Genomic DNA, 11,706 nt, shown 5'->3' on the forward strand with positions numbered 1-11,706 from the left:
AATCTATGTCTATGGTAATCAGCATAATCAACACGATCTGAAAATTAGCAACTTTAAATATTTTCACGAAATAAGTTTAACATTTAGACTCAACCTATTCAAAATTTTGATGAATTTTTAAAATACCATCACATTGACGCAGGCACATAATATAAGATCATAAAACTCAATCATCATATTTTTTTTATCTAAACTTAAAAAACAAATTCAACAAATATTGGCCAAACACTAAACAGCATGACTCCTAACTGATATCTTTCGAGCAGACAAAAAATTGGCATTTATTTGCTAATTAGAAAGAAATGATTCGACAGATCATCGCTATAAAATTGATCAACGCAAAACCATATTCAGATATATTGACTGGCTTTTCAATTTTTCAAATTGGTATGTTTACGAGAAAACGTCAACAAAGGATCAAATTGCAGCTCATATACACACACATAATTCTTCCAATTTTAACCTCAAACAATTCAGCAAGTCGTATTTTCTGGCAAAAACTTCTCCTTCAGGAAGAAAAACCAAAAAAAGGTGCCATGACAAATAGATTAAACGTGCATTTATATTTTTAAACAGGGGAAGTACGGACAAAATGACACGGAGTTTTGTTTTTTAATGATATTTATGTATACAATGATATATTATAACCAGTCTTTACCAAACATCAGATCATTGTAATAACATTTATCGAAATCGGCCTGGCCGATCTCTACCAAGAACTCATCAGCACGGTTCCCAACCAATATCTTTTGAACGGTTTTTGAATTTTCAAAATCGATTCAGAACTACGGACTAAAACGTGGACAAAAAATGTTTCACTTTTTTGTTATTTACAAAGAAACGGCTTGATCGTCGTGCAAAATTGATAAACGCCAGTCCTCATCGCGACACATCGAATGGCTTTTAAATTTTTGAAATCGGTCCAGCCGATTTTGAGAAAACGTCGAAACGGCAAAAAATCTGTTCACACACACACACACATACTTTTTCCAATTGTCGTCTCATTCGATTCAGAATGGCTTGAAACGTCGAGAAAACATAAAATTAGCGAAACGATTTTTTTGATGAAAACATAAACTTCTCATTCGGAAAATTAAAATATGTCAATTTCCTTTCAGGTTCCTATAACAGTCCCTCTCCCATGAACCTGCACGCAACAAGTGCTCATCACCGGCATCTATCGCCCACCAGCGGTGCTGTGCCCAAAGATCCGTCGCCCTCGCACGTCCTCCAGCGCCAACAGGGCGGAGGCGGACTTTCGTGCAATAGTTCGGCCTGCGAAAATCGGCGTCCAGCGCAACATCACTCGCCGCAGTCGGACAGTTTCAGGAAATTCAGAAATAACGATTTACCCTGCATGCAGCAGCAGCGTTATGATGTTAATAAATTTTGATAGAAAAGATGTAATTTTTATAAATAAATGTAAGTGGTAGAGGAATAATTGGTTATTAACTTTCGACAAAAAAGCGATATGTAGTGTTGTCCAGATCCGCGTTTAATCGATTTCTATGGTACTGAAGACATTTGAGTTATATGGTCTGAGTATTTATTAAATTAAAATTTAATTTAAAATTTAATTAAATGTACAATATGACTCATCAACTGAAACTAAACAAAACATATTATACAGTAAAAAATTTTCACAATAAAAAATATGTAGATAGAAATGTATATTAACCATTTCGCTACGATATTGTTTTCCGCAGAAGTGACACTGCTGTACGGAAGCCCAATATAACTACTGAACGCACAAAAACATAATTTAAGATTTTAAATAATTATCAATCGAAGTGTATTTAAAAACGAAAATTACACTTTTAAAAACTTAATAGTTACGAAAAAAATACAATACAATCATGTAATATTATAATACATAGTAATAATAAATCTTGGAGCAAAACTCGTCGCCTATATTAGGCGACACTCTTCCTGACATTATGTTAAAAAAAATGATAAATCAAAATTGATCATTATGTTTATAATGATCGTTAAACAGTCACTGAATAAATAATAAATAAAAATAAATAAGTAAATATTAAACTTATATTAACAACTCGGATTAATAACATAATTAACTTCCCGTAGGATAAGTTATAGTAATGAGCCAAAAATCAAAAATGAAATTTTTGCATATCATCACGTTTCTGAACATTTTGGCATGCCTCAGAAAAAATAAATGTGTGTGTGTTTTGTATCATCCACGTTTTCGGGCGCACGGATCAACCGATTTGACATCAAAAAACATTCGATTCCTATTGATAGGAAGATGTGTTGATTAGTCTTTGGCAGGTCTAGCCGTTACGGAGATACGGAGCAAAGAGTGCAGAAAATGGAAATCCAGTTTTTGTGAGAAAACTGGATCATTCAAAGGATCCGATTTGAATGATCCGAACACATTCAATTCGTAATAACGAGTAGAAGTTGTGATTAGTTTTTGGCAAAGGCAGGTCCAGCCGTTTTAAAGATAACGAGCAAAATTGTGCAAAAATGGTAGTTTTTGAAAGAACTAAGCATCCGTTTTGAATGATTCAAAAAACTTTCTGCTTGTTTTGACCAAATAATTGCTTTTAGAAAATTTTTTTTTTCATTTCAAATTTTTTTCTTCCGTTTGTTTTTCTGAAAAAAAAATAGTTTTTGTATATCGAAAATAATTCTTAATTATTTTAATAAATTTAAATTTTAATTCTGGCTATGGTTCTAAAGATCACTTACATTCTCTAAATAAATAATCATAACTTTGTTATTTAGTTTATATAATTCTTACAAATATTATACAATGTTACAGTATTTATAATAATCTATTCGAAAACATTTAATATTGTGCGAATATTTCTTTACGGTACGGGAAGTTCCAGCAATTTGCCCTGAGGCACGATGCCATACACCATTAATTTAATATTTACTTATTCACACATTTTTCATTTAGTAAACGTATAAGTTACAATTATTGTAAAATTGAAACAAATTGAATTGCATATAAAAACACTCAATTTTATTTTGTATTGATATATATTTAGTTATCACCAATTGCTCATATTTTTTATTCACTTTTCTTAATATACTAGAAGCTACTAAATTTTTCTTAGTTTACCGTTGTACTATTGAATAGAAAATATATTGAATATCTAATATCAATACAAAAAATCTTTAATAAAATTTTAAAAAAAGTTAATGTAATAAGCAACTTACTTTGATGTTTATATTTTAGTCTTCAGTGAAAATGAAAATAAAATTTATTAAAAAAATATTAAAATTTTATTTCTTATTAAAAATGTATTAAATAACAAATAAAATTGAAAAAAAATAAGTAAAATAAATAAAAATAAATAAAATAAGTAAAAAATAAAAATAAAAAATATTCAGGTTCCACCGAGATTTGAACTCGGATCGCTGGATTCAAAGTCCAGAGTGCTAACCATTACACCATGGAACCACCTGAAGATACGTCTTATTTGCGAGTTCATTCACATCTAATAGAATCAAAAAAGAACATAATGCGACAAAGAATATTGGAAGTATAACACTAATTCTTACAGAAACAATTTAAATTTATTAATTAAATTTGCCCATGTATTTTAAAAACTGGATTTTTATATTATTTTTATTTTCATAATTCTGTTATTTTTCATAAGCCAATAATAATTTCTATATTTTATTAAATATGTTTCTCTTCAATATTTCTTACTTGCATTGCATATCAATTTATGTTTTACAGGAAGGAATAAGATTTACCCAAACATTTAATGATAATAGAAATATGTTGAAATGTTTTTCATTTTCAATTACAGGTAGGGTAAATTATAGTAGTCGCCCAAAAATCAAATGTGTAAATTTTTCAGAGGTCTTTGAATACCATAGAAAAATTGATGTGTGTATGAGTGGATACAATTTTTTGTCCACGATTTCGGTAGCACAGATCAACTGATTTCAATCATATAAAAAAACATTTGTTTGATATTATTGATAAAGGAGACGTGCTGATTAGTTTTGGCCAAAGACAGATCCAGTCGCTTCGAAAATACGCAAAAAGAACAGTAAATGAAAACTCGGTTTTTGCGAGAACCGGTCATTCGATTAGAAATTTTCAAAAAATATTTGGTTCGTATTGACGGGAAAACATGTTGATTATTTTTTTGCAGAGTCAGTTTCAGCCGTTTCGGAGATACGGAGCAAAACGTGCAAAAGATAGCAGTTATAAAAAGAACGAATCATCTAATTAAAAAAACATTATTAATTAGATGATTAGTTTTTGGGAAAGGCAAAAAAAATTATTTCACAAAGATTTTTTTTAATTTCCAATTCAAATATAAAAAATTGGTCGAATTTCAATTTTTACTCAGACTAAAGAGACTCTCTTTGGTCTCAAAAAATAAATAAATATAATATATACACAATATGCCAATGAAAAATTGTTTAGCTTTTGCTTATGTATTTAGGAAAACAATCATTGTTATTAGATTTCCATATAACAATTGCAACAAAAATCAAAATAAAAAAACTAATAACCTGTAAAATGAATCAATGACATCTATCAATCAATTTAGAGAGATTTCTGAAAATCATCAGCTAATTTAAATATCACTAATTAATTTAAATTTTACCGGAGGTTTAATATAATAGATAACAACTGTATATTTAAGATTAAACAATTTACATTGAAACACTTCCTACAATGTTTTTGAACCTTCATCAAGAAATATTGAGACCCAGCCTTGAACCCAAGATCTCTAGATCTCGTAATAGATCTACAATATGTCTATATAAGTCGTCTAAGAGATACGATCAACATATTGAAACAAGTTGCATCATACAAACATGATGATACAAAAATAGTTTGTTTTGTTAGAACTTCTAAAACATTTGCGCAACAGGTGCAATATTAGGTACTACACATGTGTTACATATGTATAAATAGCCCAGACGATAAAAATACAAAATGAAGATAATTAGAATAAAAGAAACTTTGTGAATGTAGTCCTTGACGACGCAGAAAAATAAAGAAATATTAAGCGTTAATAGTGAAGTGATCATAAGTCCTGGTTTGGCTGGGACAGTCCCGGATTTTCACCTTGTATCCCTAGCTTTTCTAAAAGCAATATTTGTCCCAGATTTAGATCTTTTGTCCCGAATTGTCGCAGTTCTTCGAAAACTGACGGGTAAATTTACAAAATATATCAAAATAAACAAGCATTGCTAATTTTTTCAAAAAAATTATGAAGTAAGAAAAGCAAACATAGATAAAAGAGTATTACATATAAAAGTCTGCGATTAAAAAAAAAGATTAATATATAAAGAAATGATATGAAATATCATGTGTATCCATCCTTAAATAGCATTTGTTATTTTAAAATCCAAAAAAATTGAAAATTTTGAAAGACAAAAAAATAAAAACAAGATATCAAAGCGCGTGAAAATTGGTACGGAACCTATAGAAATAATAACAAAATTTATTGTACTTATTATTAAAATCTCTATAAAATATCTGATAATTTGATGTGCATATGTCTAATATTAATTTTTGACCTCCAAATGGCGTTTTTTTTTTACTTTTTTTTTGATCTCAAAAACTGCTAGATCTGCCTTTCCAAAAATTTAATCAGTTCTTCATTTTGTCAATACCAATAAAATGTTTTTTAAATCATTTAAATCGAACGCTCCATCAGCTCAAAAACTAAATTACCATTTTTGCCCCGTATCTTAGAAACGGCTGGACCTGCCTTAGCCAAAAACTAATCAGTATTTTTATTATTCAAATCGGTTGATCCGTATTTTAGAAATCATCGACAAAAATTTGTATCCACACACACACACACATACACACACATTTGGAAAAAAGAAGAACGAATGGGACTTCGCTCATTTGGATAAGTATATTTTCAGTGCGAGAATTATAAACTTCTAGAATCTAGAATCTAGATCCTCCCCCCCCCCACAAAGTAATGCCTAACAGCAGTTTCTGTGGGGACCAGAGGCAAGGAAAAATCGGAAGTTTTAGTTTGGTGAAAATATGGCAAAAGAAATGTAACATAAGCCGAAAATTTGAAGGTGGCAACTTTAGAAATATTTCAACATTTTGATCCTAACTGGATAAATGCGTAAATTATTTATAGAGAGGCGACGAATAAAAGAATTTTTAGGCATGAATTTTAATTTTTGGTTAATTTTTTTGATTTGTAGATGCATATTCAGAATCTCAAGAAAATCAAGATTTTTCAACACTGTCCATCAGTTTGGCTTTGTGTGGTCTAAAAACTAGTCAAATCACTAAATCATTATATTTCAGCTGTTATGACGACTGTCACTACCGAACCCAGTCGCCCATACTAATATAATTATTAGCGTCCAAAAGTGTATTTGAATGTTTTGAAAATTTATTTTTGATTAAATAATTTGTGCTAAAAATGCTGCTGAACGCGACTTACCAAAGCTTCACTAATGAAAAAATTGCATATTTTAATTAATACTTTGCTAATTAATATATCGGCTGGAAGTTTAGAAGGATTAGTACCATCAAAACGATTTGTTATGCATATGTCGTAATTTTGTTTTATTTTATACAATTAAATTAATTCATTATTAAAATCAGTTCCATGTCCGTCGCCAATAGCTTATTGATAGATTACATAACAGCTCTATCCAAAGTCGGCTTTGTAGCCACGGGAGCGGTTTAAGATTAATACAATTTGCAAAACATATTTATCACATAAATTATATAATTAACGATATACGGTAAGTATGTATAATCTGGAATAAATCCAATTCAATTTGTTATACGTCATTGATTAATCTGCACAAAGAGGTTTTGAAAAGTGCTTTTGAAATATGTATAAGTGACTTCCATTATGAGATAGTAAGTGAAAAAATATTTTTCTTTTCTCCTGCTCCGGGTATACTGTATTAGCAATCACTAATATTTAATTAACATAATAAATACTTTACTTTAAATTAATAAATTTAATTACAATTTATAATAATGGGTCTACTATCTAACGTTTTTTACTGCATGCATGCAGTTTTGCCATGGCAGTAATTTTTTTTTTTTTTTTTTATTTATTATTTAATAGACAATCAGAAGACAAAGTTTCTATTAGCCTATGTGATAAATTATATTTGGCGTTTAGAGGTCTCCTCCATTGAAGAGATCCTCTGCTAGAATTATTCTATAGCTGTCTGTATATAATTTAATATTGCAGGTCCTTTGACCATTTCTTCTTGAGTCTTCTTGTTTGAACCATTTTGTTGATAATTTGTATTTCAGCGTTCAAATGATCATCGATTTTGTTGTGATAAGAACAGCTCCGGGTCTTTATAATTTCATTTACAGTTTTAATTTCCAAGTCCCTGTGGATGGTCTCATTAGTTACGTACCAAGGCGCATCTACCATTGCCCTTAATATTTTGTTCTGGGTACGCTGTATAATTTTTATGTTTGATGCACTTGCACATCCCCATAATTCTATTCCGTAGCTCCATATTGGTACTAGTACAGTTTTGTATATTAAAGTCTTGTTTGCGTATGACATTTTCGATTTTCTGCCAATTAGCCAGTATAGTTGTTTGAATTTTTTCATTGTTTGTTTGCTTTTTTGTTTGATATGGGGACCCCATGTGAGTCTACGGTCTAGATGAAGCCCTAAATAATTAATGCTGGTACTAGGAGGAATTTCGATGTTATTTATAAATACAGCCTCACAGTTTTGAGTTCTCGTTGTAAACGTGATATGTTTTGATTTGTCTTCATTTATACTTATTTTCCATTCTTTCAGCCATTCTTCAAGTGCGAATAGATGTTCTTGTAAGTTTAGAGATGCGATTACTGGATCTTGATGTGTTGCCATGATCATTGTGTCATCCGCGAACGTACCCGTAATTGTGTTGTTATGTGTTGGTAAGTCGTGTGTATATACTGTGTATAAAATTGGTCCTAATACACTACCCTGTGGTACTCCCGATTTTATTGGATGAAAATCTGATACTGCATCTCTTACCCTTGTCCTGAAGTATCTACCAGTCAAGAATGACTTCAGTATTTTATATAATTGATTTGGTAAGCATTTTTTAATTTTGGCTATCAATCCATCATGCCACACTCTATCGAATGCTTGTTTTACGTCGATGAATACCTCAGAGCAATACTCACTGTCTTCAAAAGCTTTGTGAATGATTGAAGTTATCCTATGAGCCTGTTGTATAGTGGAGTGAGATTGTCTAAAACCAAATTGATGATCTGGTATCGCGGTAAGATTTTCTTGGATTCTTACTAGTAATATTTTTTCCAATAGTTTAGATATAACCGGTTGAAGACTAATTGGTCTGTATGAATTAGCCATATGACTAGGTTTACCTTGTTTTTGTAACATTATTTCTTCGGAGTTCTTTAGGTCCTTTGGCCAATATCCCAAACGTCGTACTCCATTGAATATATAAGTCAGCATTATTAGACCTTTTCTTGGCAGTTCTTTCAAAATTTTAGCATCCAATTGATCAATTCCTGGACATTTCTTGTTATTTAAAAGTGAAATTTGTCTCTTAATTTCTTTTGGTGTAACCTGTTTAATGTTTTCAGTAGTGCCTTTTATCTCATTAACTTCATCAGATACTCGCGGTTGTTGACTATTTTCATTTGGAGTAAATACGTTTCTTAGATAGTCCGCAAACATATTCGCCTTTTCTTGATCACTCCTAGCCCATGGTCCTTCCGAATCTAATCTTATTGCCGAGTTAGTTGTTATAGGTCTTCTAGTTTTTTTAATTGGTGTCCAAATCGTGTTATCATACTTGTTAAGATTAGTAATATAGTTCATTATGCCAATTTCTCTCCACTGTTTTAATTCATGTTTAAGTTTTCTTGCCAAATTATTGTATATTGTTTTATCGTGCTGGTTATGACTTCTTTGCCAGACATTTCTTGCCTTTCGTTTATCCTTTATAAGCTGCCTAATTTCCATTGGTACGTTGATTTCCAGTTTATGTTGCGCTAGTTCTGGTGTGGCAAACCTAGCGGCTTGTTGAAGAGTACTTATAAACTGTTCAGTTATTTTGTTGAGATCGTTTTCATTTTTAATTCTTACTTTAAGGTTGATTTTTGAATCAATTACATTTCTGAAACACTCCCAATTCGTTTTGTGGTTGTACAGTTTGCGTTGTACCTTCCGTTTTATTACATTAGTACTTAGGGTCAAAATTATGGGCGTATGATCCGAAGATAAGTCTTCATTACTTTCTATATCAATATAATTATTCTAGCAGATCCGGTATCTTCTGTATGTCTGTTGGCCAGTAGGTGGGACTCCCAGTTGTTATTATGGTATAGTTTTTCTCATATATTAACTCTGCCAGTTGTTTACCTTTTGGAGTCGTAAGTCTTGAGCCCCATATTATATTTTTAGAGTTGAAGTCACCACCAACTATAAATTTATTTCCTAATGTTTCAAAATATTCTTCATAATCGTTTTTCTTTAGATTATATCGTGGAGGGCAATAGATGGCTGAAACAATCATATTGTGTTCGAAACCTTTTATTTTAACTGATGTTGCCTGTATATGGTTTTGTTGATATTTCGCTAACTCATAGTGTTCTATTGATGATTTTATTAGAATACCAGCCCCAGCGTGTGCTGTGTTGTCAGGATGATTAGTACCATAAAAGTTGTAGAATGGAATTTTTATGTATGAAGACTCTGTGAGATGAGTTTCGCTTATTAATAAGATGTCAATCATTTGTATTTGGAGAAGACATAGTTAATTCATTTAGATGATTTAGAATGCCATTTGCATTCCATTCAGCAATCCGCAGTGAGTTAGCCATTATTTCTTAGCCAAAATAGTGAGCATCTGCATGATCATATTATTTTGTTCCATGAGTTGTTTAAACATATCTCTAAAACTGTTCAAGAAATCCTGTAGTACCGTACTTGTTTCGGGCCCGCTGGTTGCGTTTCTTTGTTGATTTCGGATGACTTCCGAGTAGCTCATGTGATTTGTGTTTCTGATGTTAATATTTTGACGACTTGTGTTTGGATCATGAATATCTCTCGTATCATGTGATTTTTTTGTTGTATATGTTTTCTTGTAAGCAGTGGAGTACGCGGCCTTGTATTCTTCGCAACCTCTGTAATTTGAGGGGTGATCTTTACCACAAAGTGCGCACGTAGCAGGCGTACTTTTTGGTTTTACGCAAATTTTTGAGTTATGATTTTCTCCACATTTGACACAAGCAAATGGTCGATTGCAATATGTTTTGCAATGACCATAATTTTGGCATCTTGTGCATTGTATTAATCCTTTTCTCTTTTTGGGCGCTTCAATTACTACAATATGGTTCAACTTCGTGATATTGTAAATTTCTTTATTATTATTAGAGGGTTCCAAATCAACAAAAAACATGTTGAGTGGCTTTTTAGTTATATACGATCTCATATTTATTATATTTCTGACCTTGTGATTTTTCTTCTCTAGTTCCGTTTTTATTTCGTTGATATCGTATGTATGATGGATATTTTTGAGTACCACTCTGTATGCTCTTTCATTTCTAAGTTGATAAGTATGATAAACAGTACCTTTTGTTTTGAAAAAGTTTATAAGCAGCTTGTATTGCTCGGGCTGTTGAACATTTATTTTCACTGTATCGTCCGACATTGATTTTGTATAATATTGTTCTCTGTTTATTACACTATTAATATCAGATACCATATCAGAAAAATTATTTACGTTATATAGAAATATAGGAGGTGGCCTTGTAGTTTTCTCGGTGTTATCAGTTTGTGTTTTTGTTGTTTCGGACGGATGACCTTTGTTTGTTTTTAATGCATCGAACCTGTTTCGAGTCGGCGTTATGTTTACATTTTCGACATATTTATTAGCCGATGTGCGTCTGCGTTTGCTGCCTGGTTCTATTGTTTGCCAAGAAGTTGACGGAACTATTTCGTTCATAATCGTATCGTCTGATTGATTTTTTTCATTAATTGAACTATTAGTTTTCTGATTGATGATTACTTGTTTGCTGCCTGGTTCTATTGTTTGCCAAGAAGTTGACGGAACTATTTCGTTCATAATCGTATCGTCTGATTGGTTTTTTCCATTAATTGAACTATTAGTCTTCTGTTTGTTGATTACTTGTTTAATATATTCATTGTCCATCGTCGACGTATCATGAAGAATGTTGATAGTTTCAACTAACGGAGGGATAGAATAAGTTATATTTCTTGATTTTGCATACTTGTAATAAAATTATTCACTTATTTACAATTAAATGCCCCCCCTAAAAGGGGCATTTGTTGTACGAAACACTGTATCACTACACTAGATATTTGGTGATTAACAATCACACTTGTTGTTTACGTAACACTATTGCGCACTATTGAATTTCAGCTTCGATCCGTTCGGGTCGGCTGCTCGAGCTCAACTACATGGCAGTAATTTGAATAAAATTATTTTCCATTATTAACCTGAAGCTCTTCCAAATAAAAAAATAATTTGAGATGATATTTGGTAGTCTTTTCATAGAATTTTTCAACTTCCCGTAGAGTAAGTATATTTACTTAGAGAAAATTGATGTATCTGTGTGTTTGTGTTTATATAGCGAAGGAAATGCATCGCAGACTGGTCTTTTGTCTAGGTATGTCGGACTCAATACCGCCTATTCTTCTATTTAAAACTAAAATTAGTATTCTATGTTTTTGGAACTGTGAGTACATTTTTTTCGGT

At 31.3% G+C, this 11,706-nt stretch overlaps 1 protein-coding gene and 1 non-coding gene across 2 annotated transcripts in view; both read right to left on the bottom strand.

Moving 5' to 3' along the window:
* LOC113386652 (GATA zinc finger domain-containing protein 14-like) overlaps positions 1–11,706 on the bottom strand; it is a 56,835-nt gene that overhangs the window by 18,955 nt on the left and 26,174 nt on the right. The window lies entirely within an intron of this gene.
* Trnaq-uug lies at positions 3,362–3,433 on the bottom strand. The gene has a single exon. It is a non-coding gene; the product is annotated as a tRNA-Gln (tRNA).

Source organism: Ctenocephalides felis, unplaced genomic scaffold (assembly GCF_003426905.1).
Source record: "Ctenocephalides felis isolate EL2017-DRISC unplaced genomic scaffold, ASM342690v1 CF-g0.4_SCAFFOLD_00845, whole genome shotgun sequence".
NCBI lineage: Eukaryota > Metazoa > Arthropoda > Insecta > Siphonaptera > Pulicidae > Ctenocephalides > Ctenocephalides felis.